At 45.4% G+C, this 27395-nt stretch overlaps 1 long non-coding RNA gene across 1 annotated transcript in view; it reads right to left on the bottom strand.

Moving 5' to 3' along the window:
* Positions 1-6221, bottom strand: part of LOC146784113 (uncharacterized) — an 83873-nt gene extending 77652 nt beyond the window's left edge. Inside the window, exons 1-3 of the long non-coding RNA XR_014970603.1 lie at positions 6074-6221; positions 2113-2252; positions 1311-1457 (exon numbers count right to left, since the gene is read on the bottom strand). This is a non-coding gene — a long non-coding RNA (uncharacterized LOC146784113). The remainder of the gene's footprint in view (positions 1-1310; positions 1458-2112; positions 2253-6073) is intronic.
* Positions 6222-27395: the final 21174 nt, after the last annotated feature.

The following is a 27395-nucleotide window of genomic DNA, read 5'->3' as shown; positions in this document are numbered from 1 at the left end:
AAGAATTTTAGCTAATATTTTATACTCAGTGTTGACTAATGATATTGGTCTGTAATTTTTGCAATAATGAGGATCTCTCCCTTCTTTTGGAATTAAACAAATGAGGGCATCTTGAAAGGTACCAGAGGTGCATTACAGGAAATGAAATGTAAAAATAATTTAAAAAGATAAGGGAGGAGAGATTTGGAAATATGGGAGAAGAATTCCACAGGGAATCCATCTGGTGCTTTCCCTTTATTAAGAAGCTTTAGAGCATGAGAAATATCTTTTAGGGTGATAGCTTGTTCTAGTGATGAAAAATCAACATCTGTGGGAAATTGCTTTTGTATTGAAGTAAGATAATTTTGTATGTCCATAGAATCCGGTGAAAGTTCGGGGGTATAGAGGGAAGCATAATATTTTTTACATTCCTCTAGAATCTCTAAGTGTTTAGTTACTGGGGCAGTGTCAGAATTTAATACATAATCAATATTGGAGCGATCCTTTTTGATTTTAAGATAAGAAGCAAGGAGTTTGCCTGCTTTATTCTGGCCGCCATAGTAACGGGCACTACCTCGAAGAAGATAGGTGGAAGCATTTTCTGATTTATTGTATTTAAATTTTTCTTTAATTACATTATTAAGATCAGCTGCAGGGTTAGTTGTAGTATAAATAGATTCTAATAACTTAATAGATTTAAGGATTTCATTTGCTTTGTGAGAATGTTGACGTTTCTTTTTAGCAATATAAGAAATAATAAAATCTCTGGCTGAAGCTTTAAAGGAGTCCGATACAATAGAGAAGGGTGAAACAGAATTTGAATTAAGCTTAAAAAAGTCAGTAATGAAATCTTCAAAAGAGGAAGTGAAAGATTGGTCAGCTAATAAAGAGATATTATGCGCCACCTTTTGTTAGAATTAGTAACTGGGAGTAATTCGAGGTCTAGTATTACAGGAGCATGATCAGAGATCAATATGGATCCAATGTCTGTGTGTAAGATAGATTGTGTTAGTGCTTTTGATACAAATAGATAATCTATACGTGATTGTGAAAGAAGAGTGGGGGAGAAAAAAGTGTATTCACTGAGTTGTGGATAGCAGAGTCTCCAGGAATCAACAAGGGATCTATGAGAAATGAGGTCAGTAAAGTGTTGATACATTGTTGAGGAAATAAAAGGTTTTTTTAGATGTACAACCAATGTAAGGGGCAACAATTAAACTACAGTCTCCACCGAAAATAACATATGGTGTATCAACAGACATCAAAGGAGTAGAAATGTGAGGCCAGAAAGCATTGTCAGGTCTGGTATCCGTAAAGCGTGAACTACTCACCCTTACGGGTCTCTAGGTGCTGGGGGCCGTCATGGAAATTAAGTGAGCTATTGCCCAGAGACACATGGTACTGAGCTGAGCTGCCGCCGGAGATCGAACCGTGAACCCTGTGCTCCGAAGTCAGCTGCCCTGGCCGCTGCACCACACCTGTCCACAGGAGAATATACATTAAATAAAGTAATAGGTACATCATTGATTTTAAGATGAACAGATAACCATCGACCTTCATCATCAGAGTCTTGAGAAAGAAGAGAAACTTTAAGCTTTTTGTGAATGAGAATCACAGTTCCATTTCTTTTACTAGTGCCTGTAGAGGATAAGACATGCCCTACCCATTGTCTCTTAAGTTTAAGAACTTCTGAAGCTATTAAATGGGATTCTTGTAAGAAAACAATATCTGACTTAAGGTTAGATAAGTGGGAAAGTACTCTTTGTCTTTTAATAGGTGTACCCAAACCCTTAACATTCCAAGAAATAACACGTAACGTCATTAGTCAAATATATAAAGCAGAACTCTTAAAATATTACAGCAAAAACATAAATGTAACAAGCAATTCGAAACAAGTAGAAAGAAAAATACAGTAATAAGTTTTCTAACAGGGATATTAAAAATGTAAAGAAAATAGTAATGCAATAGAGATAAGTAAAGTGTATTAAGAAGAAGAGAGCAATATATAAATTGAGAGCAGAAAAAAGAGGAAAAAGAAGAAAGAGGGAAAGAGAAAAAAGAAAAGGAAGAAATAATAGAAGAAGAAAGAGAGGAGAAAATAGAGAGAGCAAACAGCAAAAACATGAAACATACCAAAGACTCAAACATGGGTGGAGGGTGTTGAGGCCACAAGGAGAAGACGAAAAGCCGTCCACGAAACCCCAGGAGAGACCACGAGGAGGAAGTCGATGAATAACGGATAAGAAACAAAGGTATGAACAGGGGAACAGCACCTGGTCAGAGAGAAACACAAGGAGATTAAATATTCAGAATAAATCTTAGGAACATTGTAAGAAGTACATTGATCTTTAGTAAAGAGGAAGAAAGAGTTTCAAATGGACGATGGTCCTACTAAATCCATTGATTAATCTCTACATTCAGCAAGAAATCGATGAAGCAAGTCTGGATCCTCGTATTTTGTCTTTTTATTTTTGTAAATTACTTTAAACAGACATGGATGGATTAGACTATATCTGGCATTCAGATTACGTAAAGCAGGTTGCATGGATAGTTCTGCTGTAGCTTTTGCATAGTCTTGTGAAAAGAATAGTTGGGAGTCTTGCCATGTAATGCAACGCTTAGTTTTGACTGCTTGTAAGACTTTTTGTAAATCTGTATATTCTAAAAAGTATAGTATGACACCTCTAGGTTTACGTTGAGATGATTGGCTCTGAGGAGATCTACCAAGTCTATGAGCTCGCTGGATGTTTAACTTTGGAGAATCTGGAAATTTTAGAACTTGCGGCAAAAAAGATTGGAAAAATTAAATGGGATTAAATCCTTCCAAGCCCTCAGCAAGACCATAAATACGCAGGTTATTATGTCTGTTTCGATTTTCAAGGTTTTCTACTTGCTTCTGTAGTTGTAGAATTTCTGATTTCATAGGATGAAGTTGCTGAGAGGAAATTTGTAAGGCTTCTATTTGATGTTCCATTGTGTTAATTTTGTTGTCCAAAGTAGACCATTTATTTTTCAATGCTTGCAAGCGGGTGTTGGTTTGTTCCATGTGAGTTTTGAGAGCTCTGATCTCATCCAATAAAAGTTCCATAGAAGCTGGCGGTGGAGAAGTGGTTGGAGAAGGAGGGTCTTTTTTGAGTCTTTTAGTATACGTTGATACAGAGGAAGCAGGAACTTTAGGTGCATTTTTCCCATTTGATGGAATGGGATGTGGCATAGAAGTAGTATATGATGGTGTAATGTGTGTCGCATCAGAAGATTGGGAAGACGTGGTTTGATTTAATTCCTCCATGTCATCTTGTAGTACTGAAAAAGAGTTTGAAGTGTGAAATATATTGGGTTTAGAGCGCAAAGATGGGCTGGATGTAGAAACCGCGCCTCTGCCGGATTTAATTCTTTCCATAGACATGTATAAATTGTTAAAGGCTTGTAAAGTATATCTGTAACAGAGCTTGATTACAAATCCAAAATATATGTATTTAACAGGAAGAGCAACAACAGAGACACTGGCAGCAAGTAGAATTAGAAGCATCAAAGTCAGCAATAGTATTGCAGCAAAAGCTCACTGAGGAATAAAAAGTAAGGTAAAAAAGTCTCTATCAAGAGAGAAATATGCAGTAAAGTCAATAATTATTTCGGTAATGCCAGTTATAAAACTATAAAGCCATTCACTGGGTAGCTATAGCAGAAGATTGCATTGGCATCAGGAGATAGAGAAACCCGCATTAGAATCCTTGTCTGCACAAAGTATCAAAGAGTTTGAGAGGTTGCAAAATATCCTTGGTGTCCAGCACAGTGAAATACTAAAAACATTGCAGCTTGTTAAAATGTTTCACCAAAGTTATGCTGGAGTGAGCAAAAGCGCAATTAATACTGCATCGTGTAGGGTTTAGAAAAAAACAAAAACAAAATGGGGGTCGCGAATCCAGTCAGGGAAACGCGCCGCACATCGCAATGTACAAAAAGTAACGATGCATAGGGTCACCGCGAGTGCCAAAGATATCGCTGGATTCCAGAGCCGTTCACAAACAGAATTAGCGCATTTTTAAAGGTGACGGGTCGCCGACTTCGTCCCGTCGCTGGAAAAATCATCAGGGCCTCGGCGGAGCAACGTTAGGCAGCTGCCATCTTGTCCGGCGTCAGACCACGCCCCCTAGTAGGTATATTTTAAACCACAATTGTATGCTTATTCAGAAAAATTGATTGAACACCTCCCTCCTTCTCATTTTTTCCCTTCATGCACTATGTTGAGTATCTCGGACACTTGATTCATGCAATGTGCCCCAACGCTGCAAACACCGGGATTGCCTTAGGCCATCATATTATTGCTTCACCGGTTGCTTGTGGACATGCAGATGACAGAACACCATGTGGGAATTTGCTTCCTTCACACACAGTGCCGTTCTTTTCCATGAGCCCTCTAAATCTCGCCCAGTAGTTACCAGGTTCTGCTTTCCATAATGGGGTTTAGTGAGTGCATTTGTTTGCCAAACAGATTGTACCACTTCCTCTCTGGGGGGTAGTCTATACAGGTATTTCTGCCCTAAACGTGGCAGCGGGGAGATTAAGAATAGTCTTGCATCCCATGCCCTGTGTTCTTTATGGGATGCTGGCACAGGGCCCATGGGCTCCACCAGTGGCATTGGTTACTTTTCCCTTGTTGTTTCTTCAGTTGCGCACTCAAAGTATGTTGTGTCGTAGTGTTGCTGAACGTCACCTCTCAGGCTTCTGATGCCGTTTTGCATCAGACTCTACTCTTGCATTATTATTCCACATCATTAAATATGCAGCTGCACAGTTTAGTATGTGGTATATTACACTACATGTTTTAAAACCCAGTTCTTCTAAGAACCCAAACGCATATATTTAAAGGATGTCCCAAGTGCTGTCAGATTGCAGCAGTTGCTTTGATGCGAAGTGTACTAGACGAGGGTGCAGGCCTTTGGGCAAGGGAGTACCCAGAAAATTAAACTACTCCCCACTTCGAAGCAAAGCTCTTATGGCACCAAGCAAACAGAGCAAGTTATTACTACTCTCACCAGAAGAGCTCTGTTGTCTCTTCCATCAACTCTTTCATTATTAATGGTTGTTTAATTTTTTATATTGTAATATGTACCTATACTTTTATGTTCGGTATTATTCTTTGTATTGTGTTTCTTAATGTTTATGAAAAATGTACCTAATAGAATATTTTGAACACAAAAAAAAAGCATCTATCGATTCATCCTTCCATCCACCTGCTGATGCCCATAACTTCACCTTTACATCCTGTCATCCATTCATTCTTTCATCTATCATTCAGTATTTCACCATTCCGTCCATCCACCCATCCGTATACAAACCTATGCATCCATCTCCATCCATCCGTCCTTTCACTTATCCATCTCTCCATCCACTCTTACATTCATTTTTCCATTCTTTCGTTCATTCATCTGTCCATCCACCCTTTCACTCCATTTTGCCACTCCATACATCCATTTTTCCTTTCACTCATTTATCCATCCTTTTACTCACTCACCCATCCATCCATTCTTTCACTCATCCATCCATCAACCCATTAATCCATCCATCCATCCACTCATTCATTCATCCATGCTTTCACTCATCTGTCCATCCATCCACCCTCCCTTTCACTCATCCATATAGTATAGGACGCATCACATAATTCCACTACAAACAACATGAATCCACTCCACTACAAACAAATAAAAAACATAAGTAAAACACATGTCATTTACACCGCCAATAGCTCTAACTTTCACAAAAGCGAGACCGATTGCATTGCAAATGCTTGTTTTACATAGCCATTATTCCTAAGTTTGTTTCTCTCTTCTCCATCCCTCCCTACTCTGTTTATCAGCCCAGTTTCTGTAGCCTCCCTCCCCGCTCTCCGAAATTTTGGGCACAACACAGCTCTTTTCTACAGCAGGTCCATGCCCCCCTACCACCGCCTTTCAACCCCCCAACTTACCCCATGTGCGGACGGGCAGCAGAGGAGGACAGTATTTTACGATACCTGCCCGCCCGCCCCCGCCCGACCTGCGAGAGAGATGATGTAAACCTCCCCCCCCCCCCCTCCCACTCCCCATCCTCTTACCATGTGACTCCGGAATCACTAATGGGGCTGCGAGCACAACAACTGCACAGCAACAGCGGCATCAGCACCGGGAGCAGCAGGAGCCTCGCCCGCCCCATGCCCGGTACCCGCCCGCGTCCCGCCGGCCCCAAGATGTGCCCATGCCCCGGCACCCCTTGTTCCTGCGTCCGCCTGACCCAGCCTTGTCCCGGGGCGCGCCTCACCGCTGCCCGGCTCCGAGAGATCGGAGATGAGCTGCAGCGGGCCGCCCTTGGCCGGGGGCCGCCGGAGCCCTCCGCTGCCTGGAAACACCTGTCCGCAGCCTGCCGCTGCCTGCTCTGGGCGGTGACCCCCGCTGCCGCCCTGGCGGTGCTCGTCCGCAGGAGGAGACACCTGTAGGGATGGAGGAGGCGGGAAGCAACAGGTGAGCTGAAGAGGGCGCTATATATGAAGAACTGTAGTTTCCCTTTATTGAAAGGAACCCAACAAAAGGGGTTATTGGAGGGGGCTGTGAGGCTGACTGTAATAGAGTCTCGGGGATCTAGATCAGCCCCAATGACTTAAGCCCCCCGACTTTAGCAGGATGGGACCACAGCTTAAACGCTCCCTGCTGACATCTGTTTTGCCCACCTCAGTCGCCCATTCCAGCTGGGCCAGCTCCTTCACTAAGTCTGCTGTTATCGAGGCACTGTTTTCCTATGGTTCGTTCAGATCCGTGCCACTGCTTCAATAAGATGTGTAGGGCTCACTGAAATACGCATTTGTGCATCCAGCGCCAAGAAACACATATTGGTGGCGAGAGCTAGACAAATGCAGTTAGGAATAACCCCTATGCTAGGAATTGTTTTTACGAGGAGGTGCACGCTGACAGTTTTACACGTCTACACCAAGAGAAAGTAATTTTAGGTGGAGTTAATTCTGTGGGAGGATAGCTAACACTCTTGTGATTACACGAAAGGAAAGTTTTTCTACAAGGAATCACTTCCACGAGAGGTATATGGTGAAACGTGTATATGTTTATATATTCGTTATGAGGGAATGTTTTAGGGATTACAGCAGGCGAGGGCACGTGGAGACACATTTACGCGTGTTAATATGTAAGGGGTGCTTAAGGGCACGCTGACTCTCATACTGACACTTTTACAAGTATGCATATTCAAGGGGGAACCTTATAATATGAATAATTCTGTGGGTGGTGGTGTTGGAAGAAAATGGACCGCATTGTTTTTACTCATATTTATATCAAAGGAATGTCCTTGTATTATTAATTACCCCCAGGCACTTTTGAGTTTGTCTTTTCTTATAATACCCGTATTTCTATCACTGGGTTACGTTTATGGACGCCATTTAGAGGTCGTCGTCGCCAGGGGTCGCTCGGGCGATCCCTGGTTTCCCCCTTGCGACCCCTGACACTGCCTTTGCAACCCCTAGCTTCAGAGGTGGTGAAATGAGCGCCAGGAACACAGGGGCAGCTTGTCCTTGTGGGCATGGTCGGGGCCCGGAGCTCATTGTTTACTGTCAATCTTTTTATACCAATAGTGAATAATGTAACATTTTTCACTATTAGGGTTCTAAAAATGGAGTACAAACAGCAGGAAAATTACTTTTCCTGACAGATGAGGTAAGTTAACAAAATGCTTTTAAATGTGTGGTGTGTGAATGCTTGTGGGAGTTCATGTATTAGTGAGTGTGTGTGCATAGGTAAGCAGAGTGTGTGCGTGTGTGAGTGAAAGCGAAGGTCAAAGGGCATGTGATATCTCTTCTGCGACCCCTGGCATTTTGGTGAATGAATTGACGACCATGGTTAAGTTACCATCACTTCTAAGCGCTCTGGGCGCTGTCTTGCACCTTTCACATTATCATAATTGTCGGTTACTTCTGAACACGTCACACGTGGCTTTTCCGATCTTTGCGGAATCATTTCCGGTCTGACACGGAAAAAGGATGCAGCTGAGGGGCTTCCGACACCCACTGTGGGCCCCATTAGTGAACCGTGACCTGCCCCCACAGAGCTTCTTTTGGTGGTCCCGGGCAGCTCGGCGTCTACCTCCAATGCAAGGTGCTCATCAGAGCGCATTGTTTTTCAATTACATCCAAGTATTAATTTTGCAGTAATGACGACTCTTTCCAAAGAGTGAATAATAGTCTGACAGATAGACATTTAAATCCACACCTTTTCCACTGCCAGTGCGAGGCTGGAGAGTCATGATCGGAGCGTCTCTCAACGCCTTAAGAAGTTGGGCTCTGAATGTAGCGCTCACCCATCAGCAATGTGAGGGGTCGCGCTGTCACATTTACATGTGTTTCTATTCAGGGAACGTCCACCGGGAGGCACCAGGCTTCTGTTTACATCCAAGGAACGCGCACACGTGAGCATCAGGGCATATGTAGGTGTTTACATTCAGAGAACCTCCACATGGACGCGTGCTGACACATGCACAAGTGTTTATATTCAGGGAACGCTCCTAGGGGGGAGTGCTGATACGTGTACATGTGTATATTTGCTGGGAACGCATGCTAACACAGGTACATGTGTGTATATTCGAGGAAAATCTACATGGGGGCATGCTGACACATTTACAAGTGTTTATATTGAGGGAACGTCCGAAGGGGGGCATGCTGACATGTACATATGTATATATTCAAAGAATATCCGAAGGGGGGCATGTACGTGTATATATTCGGGGGAAATTCACATGGTGGAGAGCTGAAACATTAACAAGTGTTTACATTCAGGCAACGCGCGTAGGGGGCATGCTAACACATGTACATGTGTATATATGCAGGCAGTAGGGGGCACGCTGACACATATACATGTGTATATATTCAGGGAACGCCCCTGGGGGGGGGGGCATCCAGACACAGGTACATGTGTATATATTCAGGGAACGTCCATATAGAAAGATGCAGACCCATGTACGTGGGAACGTCCGTAGGGGGCATGCAGACACAGTTCCATGCAGCAGACGTCCATGCAGCACACATTGCTTTAATGGAGGGGGTTACCTGATCCCCCAACACAATCATGGAATGTCCTAGCACCAAAATGTGTTTATCAGGAAGGGGCAGGCTTCACTCTCATTGTCTGGTTGATGTCACTCAGAAGGCTGAATAGAATTGCAGTCCCATTGCTCACTGATATCCATCTATAATTCTATATATTATGGCATGGGGATATTGCCCGTTGCGATGGATGGGTATGCATTGACCCCATAAATATTCTGATCATGAGATGGTCATAGGAGAGGAACTGTCTGAAGTTCCTGGAAATGGTGTCCTACGGGGCCATCTTTGAGTCTGAAAATCTGGAACCTTAATAAAGTACTTCAAAGCACAAAACACGCGTCAACGCGCGAAAAACCTGGTGGCTGCTATTAATTCCCGTACAAATACAAAGAGGCATTTTAAAGAAGTAATCGAAGTAATGTAACTTTCACTTCATTTGAACGCTGTGCATCTGTCTCCTTTTCCTAGTAGAGCTTTGGTTTTCGCTTCTCGGTGCCGAATTGTTGTGCTTGTGCACTGCAGCCCCCTGATCAACCAATCAAAGAATTCGTGTAAAGCGCAACTTGTCCCCCCGGAGGGGTCTCTCTCCAGGCACTAGGTCCCAACGTCCTCGGTCTAAGAGCCATGATGAGCCGGTGGATCCACAGATTCACTGCGATCGGTTAAGATTTTATTTTTTAGAACAGTGCAGCGGTGTCCTGGCCGTAGATCCCAGGCTGCACGAGTGGGGGATTTTTAGAAGCAGACTCTAATCTCGAATGTAGATCTTTCTTGCAAAGATATCCGTATGACAGCTTTCACATACGCCCCTATTAATACAGGATTTCCAAACACACATTGAGCTTTTATAGTTGATTGTTATTGATAACTAGCACTAGTATAGATAATAATGATGCAAAAATTAAGTTCACAGTGTCGGCGACACATAGGGGCAGATTTATGAGCCCCTTGCGCCACTTTTGCGTCACTTTTAACATGGGAAAAGTGACGCAAAAGTGGCGCAAGGGGCTCATAAATCTGCCCCATAGTATATATGGAATAAATTACCCCCTGGCGTACACAGAAGGATATTGCAAGTCAGTGAGGAGATCCATGACCATGTATGGGAACGAGGCTGAAGGTGATGTTACTTTAAAAGGTCATGGAACTCCGAGATGACTGGCTATATCTCTATAATGTACAGCAAGGGGGACTTTATTACTTCTAATAAGGGTATCGCACCATTCGCCTTCCACAAATCGTCTAAATGCCTTGTTGTGTTGCAATCTCACATGAAAGAGATAGGATGTTTGCAGACCTGAAGAATACAAGTAGAATGTGTGTAAAAAATTGAACACACCAAAAAGCAGTTAGGTATATCAGAATCAGATTAATACAAGTCAAATTAAAAAATGAGGTTGCTGAGTAGGCATAGAAATATGAAGAAAGATTCTATCTTTCATACAATTATCTAAATTATGCATTAATAAAGTTGGCATAAGTATATATATTTTTTCTGATCACTGTTCATCTAGAAAAACTAGGCAGAAGAGGGAAAAGCCAGGCTTTGTTTTCATGGAAAAAAAAGCAGTTTTAGTTACACCCCATGTCCTGCCATTGCCCTTGGCTGCTGGCTCTGGAAGCAGACATTATGACCTCAGAACTCAACTGTAACAAATTATTACAGTTGAGCAGCAGCTATGTCATTCACAAGTTGCCTGTAATAAGGAAATTAGAGCCAGGCTTTTCTACAGGGACTGCAGGCGCCCATGCATTATAAATAAAATAATATTGATCTTTTAGTCTAGCACAGTGCATGTCAATCTGGGTTTATGCCATTTTTCTAGTTGGGAGAACCCAAACTAGAGAAAACAATAATAAAGTTGGTAGTTCTTTGCAGTGTTTAATTTGCGCCGGTGGTTGCAGGTAGTGAGCACAAACACTCCTTTTTGGGATCAGTATTATTTTTCTTTATTAGACCCAGAGCTGGGGAGAGAAAGCTTCAAGGAATGAAGAGGAAGATAGGACAACAATGGTAAAAGGAAAAAGCAGGGATGAAAAGGGATCCGCAAGAGAGAGATATAGAGACAGGAAGTGTAGGACGGTGAAAGGAAGGGGCATGGAGTGGAATCAAGACTAGGCAGCCCTGGCATACATCAGCCCTGGCATTCAGCAGTCCTGGCATTGAGCAGCCCTGGCATTCAGCAGCACTGGTCTCACAAGAAAAGACCTTAACCCCCTGCACTTAAATATATATATTTTTTTTACAAATGAAACACTGTTCTTGCATAAAAGTGTAGCTACCGAATGCACAGCAGCAGTTTGCCACATTAGTATCCACATGTCCTTTAATGGACATTAGAACATGAAATCATGTTTGCAGTGTATACAGATGGCTTCAGTTACACCTGTCTCCAACCACCTCTACACTGCTTAACATAGGTACAATGTATCAGAGAAACCCAGTTTTGACGAGTTCTCTATTTCAGCAGACCTGGGACATCAGGCACAGGGAGAGAAGATAAGGTACCCAAGATCACACATTGTGGTGAGCAGGGATAAAAAACTGGTCTACGATATCCACAGACATTGAGTTCCATATTGAAGAATGTATTGCTAAGCCTCGCCCTCCCCCCTGCAAAGGGAATGCTTTCCATTTGGAGTTATGCTATACATTTGGAGTTAAAAGACTAATTAATTTTTAAAATAGCAAATCCAGACCATGTCATATCAGTAGGCGGACTGTTTATTTCTATGGGCAGAAAAGCTCCAGGTAGTGCAATGCTGCGGTATCGCTGCACAGAATAAAATACCCTCAGGCATGTCTATCCTCCATCCCACGTAGGGATGCAGTGAAAAGGAGCATTCCAGGAGGTTGATGTCATTCCGTCACTGTGGGAAACATCCCAGATATGTGTGTCTAGCCTGTCGCCTTGGTGAGGATCGTCCGAATCCCTTCTATCCTTCCCTCACTGGATCACTGCATGGAATGAAGAGGAACGCTAGGCATTTGTATACTTAAGTCCCAGGGTATCAACACTAGAGCCAAAGTTCTTTCAAGATATGTCCTTCCTTCCCTCACTGAATCACTGCATGGAATGAAGAGGAACGCTAGGCGTTTGTATCCTTAAGTCCCAGGGTATCAACACTAGAGCCAAAGTTCTTTCAAGATATGTCCTTCCTTCCCTCACTGAATCACTGCATGGAATGAAGAGGAACGCTAGGCGTTTGTATCCTTAAGTCCCAGGGTACCAACACTAGAGCCAAAGATCTTCCAAGATATGTCCTTCCTTCCCTCACTTGATCACTGCATGGAATGAAGAGGAACGCTAGGCGTTTGTATCCTTAAGTCCCAGGGTATCAACACTAGATCCAAAGATCTTTCAAGATATGTCCTTCCTTCCCTCACTGGATCATGCATGGAATGAAGAGGAACGCTAGGCGTTTGTATCCTTAAGTCCCAAGCTATCAACACTAGAGCCAAAGATCTTCCAAGATATGTCCTTCCTTCCCTCACTGGATCATGCATGGAACGAAGAGGAACGCTAGGCGTTTGTATCCTTAAGTCCCAGGCTATCAACACTAGAGCCAAAGATCTTCCAAGATATGTGCTTCCTTCCCTCACTGGATCACTGCATGGAATGAAGAGGAACGCTAGGCGTTTGTATCCTTAAGTCCCAGGGTATCAACACTAGAGCCAAAGATCTTCCAAGATATGTCCTTCCTTCCCTCACTGGATCACTGCATGGAATGAAGAGGAAAGTCTTCCTTCTCTCACTGTGCCACATAAGGGACTAAAAATATTCCCTGAAATTTTTATCCCTCGCTCATGGTGTCACTGCATAGAATAAAATATAGCCAAGCACTTCTATTCCTTTCTCACTGTATCACCGCATGGGATAATGTACACACTGAGATTTCTCTTTCCTTCGCTCGCTGGTTGACTACATGAAATAAAAGATGTCCATACACTTCTATTTTCTTCTCACTGTATCACTGCTTGGGATAAATTACACCCAGAGATATCCCTTTCCTACGCTCAGTGTCACTAGATGGAATAAAATATACCCAGACATTTCCATTCTTCCATTCCTTTCTCACTGTATCACTGCATGGGATAAAGTGCACCCAGAAACATCTTTCCTTCTTTCACTGTGAGACCGCATGGAACAAAATATACCAACATCCCTATTCCATCCTCACTGTATCACTGCATGGGATAAAGTACACCCAGAGACATATTTCCTTCGTTCACTGTGAGACCGCATGGAACAAAATATACCAACATCCCTATTCCTTCCTCACTGTATCACTGCATGGGATAAAGTATAGTCAGAGACATCTTTCCTTTGTTCAGTGCCGGACTGCATTGAAACAAATATAACTCAACATTTCTTTTCTCTCAGCATCACCGCATGGGATAGTTTACACACAGAGCCATCTCTTTCCTTCGCTCACTGGGTGACTGCATAGAATAAAATATACCGACATCTCTATTCCTTCCTCACTGTATCGCTGTTATCCTCTCACTGTGTCACTGCATGTAATAAAATATGCCCAGACACTTCCGTTCTTTTCTCACTGTATCACTGCATGGAATAATGTACACCAAGGGACATGTCTATCCTTCTCTCACTGTGCCATTGCATGGAATATATCCAGACCTTTCTGTTCTTTTCTAAGAAGGGCTAAGATACATCTTGAGGCATTTCTCCCTTCCTCCCAGTGAGTCACTGCAGTAATAACATGTGCCAGTCATTTCTATTCTAACCGCCTTGTAATGCTGCATGGGATAAAATACACCAAAACACATTTCTGTCATTCTCTCACTGTGTCACTGAATGGAATAAAACCGACCGAGATATTTCTTTTCACCCTGAATTACTGCAGGGGTTACAATACATCCAGAGACATTTATATATTTCTCTCACTCTGTCACTGAATGGGGTAAAATATACTAAGTCATTTCTATTGTTTATTTATCACTGTATTAATGCATTACACGAAATAAAAGTACATTCAGAGACATTTCTATCCTTCTTTCGCTGTGTCACTGCATGGAACACAATATTCCCAGACATTTCTGTTCTTTTCTCACTGTATCACTGCATCAGGTAAAGTACATGCTGAGCCGTTCCTTTCTTCTCACTGTATCGCTGCTTGAGGTAAAGTACATGCTGAGCCGTTCCTCTTTTCTCACTGTATCACTGCACGAGGTAAAGTACACGCTGAGACATTCCTCTCTTCTCACTGTATCGCTGCATAATGTAAAGTACATGCTGAGCCGTTCCTCTTTTCTCACTGTATCACTGCACGAGGTAAAGTACATGCCGAGCCGTTCCTCTCTTCTTCTCACTGTATCACTGCACGAGGTAAAGTACATGCTGAGACATAACTCTCCTCTCACTGTATCACTGCACGAGGTAAAGTACATGCTGAGATGTTTCTCTCTTCTCACTGTATGGCTGCATGAGGTAAAGTACACACTCAGACATTCCTCTCTTCTCACTGTATCGCTGCATGAGGTAAAGCACATGCTGAGACATTCCTCTCTTCTCACTGTATCGCTGCATAATGTAAAGTACATGCTGAGCCGTTCCTCTCTTCTCACTGTATCAGTGCACGAGGTAAAGAACATGCTGAGCTGTTTCTCTCTTCTCTAAGATTGCATGAGGTAAAGTAAACGCTGAGACATTCCTCTCCTCACTGTATCACTGCATGAGTTAAAGTACATGCTGAGACATTCCTCTCTCCTCACTGTATCACTGCATGAGTTAAAGTACATGCTGAGACATAACTCCCTTCTCACTGTATCACTGCACAAGGTAAAGTCCATGCTGAGACATTTCTCTCTTCTCACTGAATCGCTGCATGAGGTAAAGAACATGCTGAGACATTTCTCTCTTCTCACTATCACTGCACGAGGTAAAGTACATGCTGAGACATAACTCTCTTCTCACTGAATCACTGCACAAGGTAATGTACATGCTGAGACATTCCTCTCTTTTCACTGAACCGCTGCAAGAGGTAAAGTACATGTTGAGACATAACTCTTCTCACTGTATCGCTGCACAAGGTAAAGTGCATGCTTGCTGAGACATTTCTCTCTCACTGTATCACTACACAAGGTAAAGTGCATGCTGAGACATCGCTCTCTCACTGTATCACTACACAAGGAAAAGTACATGCTGAGACATAACTCTCCTCTCACTGTATCACTGCACGAGGTAAAGAACATGCTGAGATGTTTCTCTCTTCTCACTGTATGGCTGCATGAGGTAAAGTACACGCTGAGACATTCCTCTCTTCTCGCTGGATCACTGCACGAGGTAAAGTACACACTCAGACATTCCTCTCTTCTCACTGCATCGCTGCATGAGGTAAAGTACATGCCGAGACATTCCTCTTCTCACAGTATCACTGCACGACGTAAAGTACATGCTGAGACATTCCTCTCTTCTCACTGTATCACTGCACGAGGTAAAGTACATGCTGAGACGTTTATCTCTTCTCACTGTATGACTGCATAAGGTAAAGTAAACGCGGAGACATTCCTCTCCTCACTGTATCACTGCACGAGGTAAAGTACACACGCTGAGACATTCCTCTCCTCTCACTGTATCGCTGCATGAGGTAAAGTACATGCTGGGACATAACTCTCTTCTCACTGTATCACTGCACAACAAGGTAAAGTCCATGCTGAGACATTTCTCTATTCTCACTGAATCACTGCATGAGGTAAAGTACATGCTGAGGCATTCCTCTCTTCTCACTGAATCGCTGCATGAGGTAAAGTACATGCTGAGACATAACTCTCTTCTCACTGTATCACTGCACAAGGTAAAGTCCATGCTGAGACATTTCTCTATTCCCACTGAATCACTGCATGAGGTAAAGTACATGCTGAGACATAACTCCCTTCTCACTGTATCACTGCACAAGGTAAAGTCCATGCTGAGACATTTCTCTATTCTCACTGAATCACTGCATGAGGTAAAGTACATGCTGAGACATTCCTCTCTTCTCACTGAATCGCTGCATGAGGTAAAGTGCATGCTGAGACATAACTCTCTTCTCACTGAATCACTGCACAAGGTAAAGTGCATGCTGAGCCGTTCCTCTCTTCTCACTGTATCACTGCACATGGTAAAGTGCATGCTGAGCCATTCCTCTCTCACTGTATCACTGCACAAGGTAAAGTACATGCTGAAACATAACTCTCTTCTCACTGAATCACTGAATGAGGTAAAGTACATGCTGAGACATTCCTCTCCTCTCACTGAATCACTGCATGAGGTAAAGTACACGCTGAGCCGTTCCTCTCTTCTCACTGTATCGCTGCTTGAGGTAAAGTACATGCTGAGACATAACTCTCCTCTCACTGTATCACTGCCTGAAATAAAGACGTTTCTGGTGCTCTCTTTTCGTGCTCTGAATCACAGCATGCACTCAAGAGTATCCACATATAATTCTGTATCCTAATGTTTACTGTATCATTTCCAGTATAAAGAACATTTCATTGCATTTGTATATCTTTATCACTGCAGGCAATAAAGAGCAAAATCAGATTTTCTCACCCCTTTATTTCACTGCAATGCTGCATGGAATGTTGCACATTCCCAAGCACTTAAACATGACATTTTGCTCACTGTACAACATGAAAGCATAGAACTGCCACGGGAGTTTCCCTTTTCATAGCATTGGATAATAAAAAACATGTCCGGGCATTCCTATTACTTTGTTTCACTGTATAGAATATAGGACACCCTCAGGCGTCCTCACCCCCTTTATTTTGCTCTATCACTGCATGAAAGCAGTGACAATCACAGGCTTTCTCTGCTGTTTATTTGATCTTATTGAAAAAGTAATATAAACAGGCATTTTCATCTTTTAGATTCACTGTATGGAATAAGGAACTTCCTCATGGATTAACATCAATGTATTTAATCACTGAAAGGAATATGGAGCATTCCTGGACATTTTTATCCCTTCATTTCACTATGTGGCATAAGAAAAATCCATAGGAATTATTATTACTCTCACTACATGTAAGATGGAAAATTCCAACGCAGTTTTAGCATTTTATTTCACTGCATGACTGTAGGAAACTGGGATTTTGTTGTAGTACCCTACCCAGACTTTTTGCATAGTATCTGAGGCAGCTTTGACTGAAACATATGTCCCTAGTACCAGTGTTCTTTCCCTAAAAAGGTTCAATTGTTATCCCCTATTGGAAAAACCTTTAGCACCCTCTGTAATTCCTAGCAAATGGTACCCCTGGTACCTAGGGTCTGAGGTACTAAAGGGGGTCCCTAAGGGCAGCAGCGCGAATTGTGCCACCATAAGGGGCCCCTCACTAAGCACATGCAGGGCTGTCATCGCGGTCTTCGTGTCTTGGTGCAGACAAAAATGAAAAAACACGGCATCCCACACATCCCTGTGTGCCATGTCCTCTAACACTGCATGTTATTTTTGTAAGTAACCCCTACAGCAGGTCTGACAGCCATAAAAGGCAGGGTGATGAATATTACATGTGAGGACATACCTGCATGAGCAGATATGGCCCAATTCTTGTCAGTCCTATTGAGGCCGGTGCAATTGGCCAGGGAAGCCATTTTAAAACATGTGCTGGACACTGGTGAAAACGAGTTCCCAGCTACATGATGGCTTCACTGAAAATAGGGATGTTTGTTATGAAACATCTCGAATTGGTAAACTCACACTGATGCCAGTGTTGGATTTACCAATACATGCACCCAGAGGGCACCTTAGACGTGCCCTCCCCCGAAAACCTACCAGCCTCTGGGGTCCTTGCTGTCTGGTTTCTGGCAGCCTCCCACCCAAGACACTGTTTTGACCTCCTAGGGTGGGAGCCCTTTGCTCCCAGGAGACCCAGAACAAAAGCTAGCCCAAGAAGAGGGTGTAACATCCCCTCCCACAGGATGACCTGCTAATTAGCCTTCCTTGGACACCAAGCCTCAAAGGGCAGCCACCATTGAAATGCGAGTCTGGCTCCCCTTCACAGGAGAGGAAGCCTACCCCTTTCTCCAGGGCCCCCTTGGCACCTGGACAGGTGGGAAAATTAGCAAGTTGGGTAGGCGTGCCACCTCCAGGCTAGTACCGGCCCTAAAGTGGGCTACAGTAGGTGGACAACATTTTTCAGAAGTAGCGAGCTTTGTGATGGCGTACTTAGGAATTCTGAGACAGGGTTATGTCTACTTCCCACAGGAAGTGGTCATATAGGGGGCATAGTGACCCCAAGAGTCAGTAGCTCATTGGCTACTATCCTACACTCCCATAATGCCCCTAAATTCAGTATTTAGGGGAAGCCCTGGCACCAGAGAAGCAGATCCTGATGACCTAAAAAGAGAGAGGACACCGAAGAGCTGCAAAAGCAGAGAAGAGAGAAGAGGCAGCTGACCTGGTACCACCCCTGCTAATCTGTTTGCATCCCTTCTCGAAAACTGCGTCAAAGTCAACTCGTCCTGCAGCTCTTAACTCCAGAAACTTGGGAGGACTGCCTGCCTTCGATAAAGACACAAGAACTCCTGTGAACAGCAGACCTGTTCTCTTGCATCCAGCAGAAACTCCGAAGCAAATTCTCTGAAGCCTCTGGGACCGCCAAAACCTGAACCTGAAGCCACCACTGCATCCGTCGCCTCAGGCCCAAGTTGAAGTGGGCTAACAATGTCAACAAGGTCCCCCAGCCCTCCAGCGCTCAAGTCCATTGTGGTTTCACCCCTCATGAACTCCCTGACATCTCCTGCAGCCCCTGCATGCAGGCCCCCTTGACCGTGACTGCTCCTGGTTAAAAAACCTAACACCCAAGGTCACCTCTGCATCAGTCGCCCCTGAACCATGGAGAAGAGGACCCCAGGTGTCCCTAAGTCCTGATAATCACAAGACTTGAAGCCCCCTGTTGGTTCAACCCGACTGGCCTTCCAGCGAGGGCCTGTAGTCTTTTTTTGGAGTGACCGATCTCCATAGATAACCATTGGGCAACCAATGCTGTTTTGCACCCTGCATTCGGCAGCCCTTGTGCTGCTGGTGGTGTACTTATGGTGCTGCCTTGGACCTTGCCCACCACTCACTTTAACTCCTGAAGATTGGTCTTGTAAGTCACTGTACTATACCTGTTTGCAGAACTTGTTCTTCCTTCCATTCCATTTTTTAAGTGAAAATAATTTATTTTTAAAAAGGTACTTACCTGAATGATTTTTCTCTGATGCCTAAATATATATAAAGATATTTGCTATTTTTATATATTGGTGTGGATCTCCTTCTTGAGTCGTGTGTGTAATTTATTGATCATTGTGTGTATTTGCAAATATCTTGCACTCCTCTATGTTAAGCCTGAGGCTGCTTGACCACACTGCCCCCTAATAGAGCACTTTGGGATTGCGTAGCAAGACCCTGTCCACTCATAAGGGAGCCCCTGGACTCTTTACACGGTACATCAGATTCTCGACATATCACATAAAGAGCGAGCTCACTACAATGGGATAAAGAACATGACCAGGAATTCTACACCCTCCATCTCACTGCATGGAATGAGGAACACCCCTGGGCATTCATTTGCTTATATTCCAGTATACCCTGCCATTTGACCCCTTTATTTCACTGATGGAATAAGGAACATGCCAAGCATTCTCATCCCTTCATTTCACTGCACGGAATACAGATAATTCTCATCTCTTAATTTCACTGTGTCACTGCATAAAATACAGAGCATCGTCATTTGTTTATATCACTGCATAGAACACAAAGCAGTCACATCTATTTATTTCACTGCATGGAAAACTTAACATTTACATCGCTTTATTTCACTGTGACCTTGCATAAACTACAGAGTATCTGCATCCATTTATGTCACTGCATGGACTACAAAGCAGTCACATCTATTTATTTCACTGCATGAAATAAAGAACATTTACATCTCTTGATTGCACTGCGTCACTGCATAAAATACAGAGTATCTTAATCCCATCATGTCACTGCATGGAGTACCAAGCAGTCACGTCTCTCTTTTTCACTGCATGGAATACAAAACATTAGCATGCATTTATTTCACACACTGTGTCACTGCACAGAACACAGAGCATTGTCATCTTCATTTCACTGCATGGTGTAAGTCACATCATAGGCATTCCTATCCCTTTATGCTACTGTAAACTTGCATAGGATAAAGAAGATAACCAGACATTCGTATATTTTTATTTCACAGTATCACTGAATGGAATAAAGGAGAAGCTCACACATTCCCGTTCCTTTAGTTCACTCTGCCCCTGTTCGAATGGCGCCATGTTACCCTTCTGGTTCCTCTGCACGCTGAGCCTCAGGAGAGGCAGAGTAGAAGTGTGTTTTTAAAGTCTCTGCATGGTTCTGTTCCTTCTAAGGAGCTCCTGTTCCCTCTTCGGCCCCAGGGACTGCCTCTCGCAGGCAGTTTTTAGATGCAGAGTCTCAGAAGGCTCTGCTATATTCTGCCTGTTTCTCTGGTGCTTTGAATCCTGGAGGCTTTACAAGGACAGTTTATAGAAACGGCAGTCCCCATGGGCGATTGTATTCGTTTTCTACTGTTGTCATTTACAACCGAACCCAGGCTCGAACAGCTACCCAGAAAAGGACAAGCCCTGCACACAAAGGCACATTCTGGTAGGGAGTGAAGTGCTTGTTGAAGGGTGAACATGTGCAATGTCCCTCACTGTCTACGACGGACCACGGAAGTGCTGGCTGTTGTAAAGTGCAGAAGCATCTGGGCGTTGATGTGGTCTACTGGCGACGACTCCTGTTAGGACCATGGTGGTAAATACAGTGGTATTAATTACTCTTGCTAGCAGCTGCCGGTCATATTTAAAGTATAGCCCACGCATTGTGAATTGAGAGATGCTGGTCTTGGATGGTGAAAGGTGACAGGAAGTGACAAGTGGGAGAACAGGGTAGGTCAGGCCTTGGCAGGAGGATGGATCCAGTATCAAGCTGCAAGCGCACAGTTACATGTGCCACAGCATACCTGACAAGCTGTCGGCTCTCGGATGAGGGCGCGGCTCCCTGTTTCAGATTGTAATCTCATGAAAGGGATTGAAACAATGCAAGTCTAAGGGGTCCTGTAGCGGCCACTATTTAATGGGGTGGCGGAGCAGACAGGGGGGTGGGAGGAAATGGAAGAAAAAAATAATAACACCTGCCTGCAGGCTGCCCGGCCGCTGCCTCTCGGTACTCTTCGGCTTCTTGACAGCAGGAACCAGAAAACGCCAAGGCTCCTGACTCCCCCAGCCAATCACGGCGCTGCCTTGCAGCAGCGTTGTGATTGGTCTGAGCGCCGCAGTTCGGCGCTCAGACTGAGAATGGGAGCCCGGGCATGTTCTCCACCCAGGCTGTAATACAGCCTGGGTGGAGAACATGTAAACTGCGCATGAGGGTTTGGCTAGCCCGAGACGGCCCGCCAAGCTGTCATGCGCACTTTTGAGTGTGCAACCCGCTCCTTCCCCTGGCCCCTGCTCTGCCAGTTCCTCCCGCCTGCACCAGGAAACTGCAAACTAAAATGATAATAACATTGGTTATTATCATTTTAGTTTCCCTTTAACTACCGCTCGCAGTGGGTGACGCTCCTCCGCCTTAGCGGAGGAGCCGCTGCTGATGGAGTCATGGTGCTTTTTAGGAGGGTGAATATCATTGAAAATGATGATGAATTGATAGCAATGCACAGTATTTGGGACACTAGCAATAATATGATAAAGCCTTACTTAGGAAGGAGCATATACCTGTTTTGAAAAGGAGCATATTCACGCTTTGGAGCGTTTGCACTGACCTCTGGTTGGAATCTGCCTCTATGTCCTGGGGAGGCAGTGAGATGGAAGGCCAGATCTCAGCTTGAAATAGGGGTATCTGTGGATTGGGTGGGCAGCAAAGAGTTTAGAACATCAGCTACTCAGAAAAAAACTGAGTTGGTGGGAAAGCATGCAAAAGTAACAGTTTGGTCTTTTGGTGACCCAGAGTTGTCTTCCACTGGGTGTTTCTGTGTGGAAACCCGGAACCCCTGTTTTTTTTAATATCTGAGACATCCACCAACTCAGGCACCAGGTCTACGTAAGCACTGTTCTTTCCAGAAGCAAGCATGTGTTCAGGTCAAGGGACTCCTTTTCAAGATCTGAAATCGTTCTCATCATTGCATCGATATTTGGGCTACATGTACGTAGGTTCGGGCCATCTGCAACTAGAAAAATGAATTTTCCTATGTACCGAACCCATTTTGAGATTCGGTAACCTATTACCGAATCACAAAATGGGTTAGTGATTCGGTATTCTGAAGAGGCATGTTAAGGGCGTCCTTTCGTAATAGCAACTCGCAGTGCTATGTACGAGTTTTTTGTGACCGAAATGCAGTCGCAAAACATTCGCATTTTACTGCCTATTTCAAATAGGTGGTAACGCATTTGCAAACTGAAAGGAGTCCCCATGGGACCCCTTCCCCTTTGTGAATGGTAGCGAAAACTTTTTTTAAGAGCAGGCTGGGGTCCACTGCCTACTCTTAAAAAACTAAACTGAAATGTTTAATTTTTTCTTTTTGAAACGCAAAGGAAAACGGTCTACATTTAAAAACAAGCATTTACAATGCAATGGTCTCGGCATTGTTAAAGTTAGAGCTATTGGCATTGCTCATGACATTATTTTTGTTTATGTTTTTGTTTTTAAAACATTTAAAGAAACGGCATTGTTATTTACACTGTCAATAGCTTAATCACTCTCAAATGCAGGTAATATGTATTCTTAACTAGGAGGCGGTGGGTCCCTTTTTAATGCGGGACACAATCGGGCACTCATTATTTAACCAACAGTACTAAGCATGGTAGGTCGTTTTGGGTACACGGCTAATAAGCGAAACTTAACTATAAACCCCAAAATGCAAATTATGCTATTTGCAACGTCAGCTAAGTTCACAGGCGGACACTTGGCACTAAGCATGTTGTGATGGACAGCGTGTGACAAAGATAAGGCTGTATTCCCTGCAGCAGCAGCCAATAGCTGCAGTTGTGAAGATCACAGAGCAAACCACCACACATCTCAGTACCCCAGCATAGCTGCCAAGTGGGCCCGCGTCAGAAGTGTCAACTCCTACCAGCCCTGCTTTTTAGCCCACGTTTTTAGGTCCACGTTTATAATGTTACAGTGAAACTACAAGTCCCCGAATTCCACGTCCTGTTAGCTATAAAAAGCTAAGACTGGCTAAAGGTGTCGCACGTGACAACTACGAGCAGGTTACCCAGAGTAAGAGAGAAGTGAACCGAAGGAATGACCGCAGAAGAGGTAAAACGCAGGCAGCAGCACGCCCACCAGTCTGTCTCACGAGGCTTGTTGCAGCACCACCGGGGCAGCACACGCGCCAGGCAGGGCGGACTTACCCTGCTCGCCGAGTCTCCTGAAGGCGACGCTCCTCAAGGCGGCCGCCATGTTAGTGCAGTGGGAGTACATTCCCTTGGAGCTGGCAGAGCCCACCTTCTCCTCTCACGGTCTGGGACCAGCGGCCAGCGCTTTCCCCCTCTAGGACGGTGTGCTTCTGATATTGCCACCACCGGTGGCGTCAGGGATAGGCGGAGGAGGAGGCAACCTTGATCCGCGACCCGCCCTCCAACGGACAGACCGACAGGCAGCAGCCCGCTCAGGCACACGCCATGTCTTGTTCACATGGCCGTGTACACGGCTGGCGCGCGTGTCATGTAGTGCACGACCTTCCAAGTTGTTGAAGATAGCCCTCTGTCCTCGAAACACCGGCCCAACAAAAGTTATCTCGTCATCAAAATCCGTGGGACAGAAAAAATCCCTTTGAGATCACGGAAGGAAAATACACTTTTATTTCAACAGCAGTGAAAGTGATATGAGGATTCGCATGGATCATAGTTCAGGAATTGAAACAACTTTAATCTGGGAGCCTTAAATTGGGAGTCAAAGTGGGCAACAACAAGCACACCACTGCCTTTCTCCGAGGCGAAGCAGAAATGCCTCGGAGAAAGGCAGCAGCGGTTTCGGATTCGGGGGCGTGTTTTCCTTTCTCTCCTCTTGCCATTGGCTGGAGGAGAGAAAAACACGCCCAGCGAAAAGCAACGAAAAAACACGCCCCCGAATCCGAAAAGGACGGGGCCTGTTTTGCGAGACAAGCCTCTTCTCCAATGGCTGGCCAGCATTTAAGAGGCCAGCCAATGGAGAAGAGGAGAGAAGAGGGGCGGGTTCAAGCCCCTCTTCTCCAAGTCATTAAATCTCGCGAGCGAGACTGCGCAAGTGCAGCCTTCGCTAGCCGAGACCTAAAAATTGCTCTATTTAAAAGACAAACGCAGCCATGGGGATCTGCTATCCTCAGCAGGCCACCTGCCATGTGTTTTTAGAGATTCCCAATAAGTCACAAATTGCGACCTACCTCATGAATATTAATGAGGTAGATCAATTGCGACCTCATTAGGAATCGCTAAATGCGTCAAGTACACATTAGTACACAGGTGTTTGCGTTTCCTAATAGCTAATTCGAAAAATTCACTATCAGCAAATCGCAAAATGAAGCCTACATACATGTGGCCTACGTGCCAGATGGTAAAACATTAGGAATACCCATTTCCTAATTGTGACTCTCTCCAAATCGCAGTTAGCAAATTGGTATTCCTAATGTATGAAACTCATTGAGTTTCATTTAGGGATTCCTTGTGGGTCTCAAATTGACCTACCTCATGAATATTAATGCGGTGGGTCACAGTTTGCGACGTATTAGGAATCACAAGGATGGTAGCCTGCTGAGGTCAGCAGACTACAATGTCTGTAATTTGCTTTTTAATAAAGAAATGTTGTAAATGCAGCCCGTTTTTAGGTTGAGCCTGGCCAGCGCATGTGCTGCTCTGTGGCATGCTGTATTGGAGTATGGAATTAAAGCCCCGCCCACTCTCCGCCCATATTTGTCATTGGCTTGTGCCATTGTCCTTCGTAAATGCTAGCGTCTGATTTGTTAATAGGCTTGATAGTCCCTCCTTAGTACCGCCTTGTCTTCATTTGTAGCCTTACCTTTTACTTCGGTTGTTACACGGTACGTCTTTTTTAGTCTGTAAGCACTATTTTCTTTAATGAGTTTCTCCTACTGCAGGCACGACATGCTTTCCTGCAACATTCAGTGCGCCATGCTTGCTTTAACTTTCTAACAGCTAACCACCACCCTCGCCCAGAGCCCTCCCGCCGACCCCACCGACTCCGACACCGCCGCCCGCAACCTCAGACAGTGGATCGTCGACTGCGCCAACAGCCTCGCCCCGCTCAAGAAACCCTCCAACAGCCACACCAGCAAGAAAGCCAGCTGGTTCACTGAAGACCTCCAGGCCTCCAAGCAAACTTGCCAAAAACTAGAGAAGAACTGGCTCCGTGAACGAACACCGGACAGCTACGCAGCCCACAAGAACACCACCCGCAGACACCATCACCTCATCAGATCCGCCAAAAGGGCCTCCTTCAAAGACCGCCTAGACAACAACGCACACAACAGCAAAGAGCTCTTCAACATTGTGAAGGAACTCTCCAACCCCGGCTCCAACAGCAACGACATCCCCCCTTCACAAGACCTGTGCTAATCGCTGGCCACCTTCTTCCATCGCAAGATCACAGACATCCACGACAGCTTCAACGCCACAACCGCCCCGACAACCACTGAGACCTCCGCCCCCACGACCACCATCCGCACCGACCGCCTGCTCTCCCGAACCAACATTAACGACGACGACACCATCAAGATCATGAACACCATCCACTCCGGATCCCCGTCAGACCCATGCCCACACCACATCTTCAACAAAGCCAGCACCACTATCGCACCCCATCTCCGGAAAGCCATCAACATCTCCTTCGAGACAGCAACCTTATCGGAGAGCTGGAAGCACGCCGAGATCAACGCCTTGCTCAAGAAACCCAAAGCGGACCCCAAGAACTTCCGGCCCATATCCCTGCTCCCGTTCCCGGCGAAGGTCATCAAGAAGACCGTCAACAAACAACTGACCCGCTACCTCGAGGAGAACAGCATCCGGGACCAGTCCCAGTCCGGGTTCCGCAGCAACCACAGCACCGAAACTGCCCTCATCGCTGCCACCGATGACATCAGGGCCCTGCTAGACAACAGAGAAACCGCGGCCCTCATCCTCCTGGACCTGTCAGCCGCCTTCGACGCGGTCTGCCACCGCAAACTACGCACACGCCTCCACAATGCCGGGATCCAAGAGAAGGCCCTGGACTGGACCACCTCCTTCCTCTCTGGCAGAACACAGAGCTTCTGCCTCCCCCCCTTCCGCTCCGAAGCCACCGAGATCATCTGCGGCGTACCCCAGGGCTCATCCCTCAGCCCAACGCTGTTTAACATCTACATGACACCGCTCGCCCACGTCGCCCGACTGCATGACCTCAACATCATCTCTTATGCCGATGACACCCAGCTGATCCTCTCCCTCACCAAGGACCCCCACACTGCCAAAACCAACCGACACAAAGGAATGAAGGCCGTCGCCGAATGGATGAGGAATAGCCGACTGAAGCTGAACTCGGACAAGAAGGAGGTCCTCATCCTCGGATCCACCCCCTCGGCCTGGGACGACTCCTGGTGGCCGACCGCACTGGGAACAGCTCCAACACCGACTGACCACGCAGGCAACCTAGGGGTCATCCTCGACTCCACCCTCTCCATGACTAAGCAGGACAATGCCGTCTCTTCCTCCTGCTCAACACCCTCCGCATGCTCCGCAGGATCTACAATTGGATCCCCACCGAAACGAGAAGAACGGTCACCCAGGCCCTCGTCAGCAGCAGGCTGGACTACGGAAACGCCCTCTACGCAGGAGCCTCGGCCAAACTCCTGAAACGGTTTCAACGCATCCAGAACGCCTGTGCCTCGACACCCCTCGCCGCAGCCACATCACACCCCACCTGAGAGACCTGCACTGGCTCCCCGTCAACAAGAGGATAACCTTCAAGCTCCTCACCCACTCCACCAGCGTACCTCAACAGACGGCTCAGCTTCTACACCCCCATCCGCCAGCTCCATTCCGCCGACCTCGCCCTTGCCACAGTCCCCCGTATCCGAAGAGCGACCTCCGGCGGCAGATCATTCTCCCACCTCGCCGCCAAGACCTGGAACACCCTCCCCATCCACCTACAGCAGACCCAAGATCTACTGACCTTCAGAAGACTCCTCAAGACGTGGCTTTTCGAGGAGTAGCAACATTCCCCACCCCCCAGCGCCTTGAGACCCTCACGGGTAAGTAGTGCGCTTTACAAATGCTATGATTGATTGACTGAGCAGCCCGGGACAATGGCGGCGCTTCTTTGAATAGATCTCACATTTAAA

The sequence above is a fragment of the Triturus cristatus genome, chromosome 11 (genome assembly GCF_964204655.1).
Source record: "Triturus cristatus chromosome 11, aTriCri1.1, whole genome shotgun sequence".
NCBI lineage: Eukaryota > Metazoa > Chordata > Amphibia > Caudata > Salamandridae > Triturus > Triturus cristatus.
This window is presented reverse-complemented; position numbering and strand designations above follow the sequence as displayed.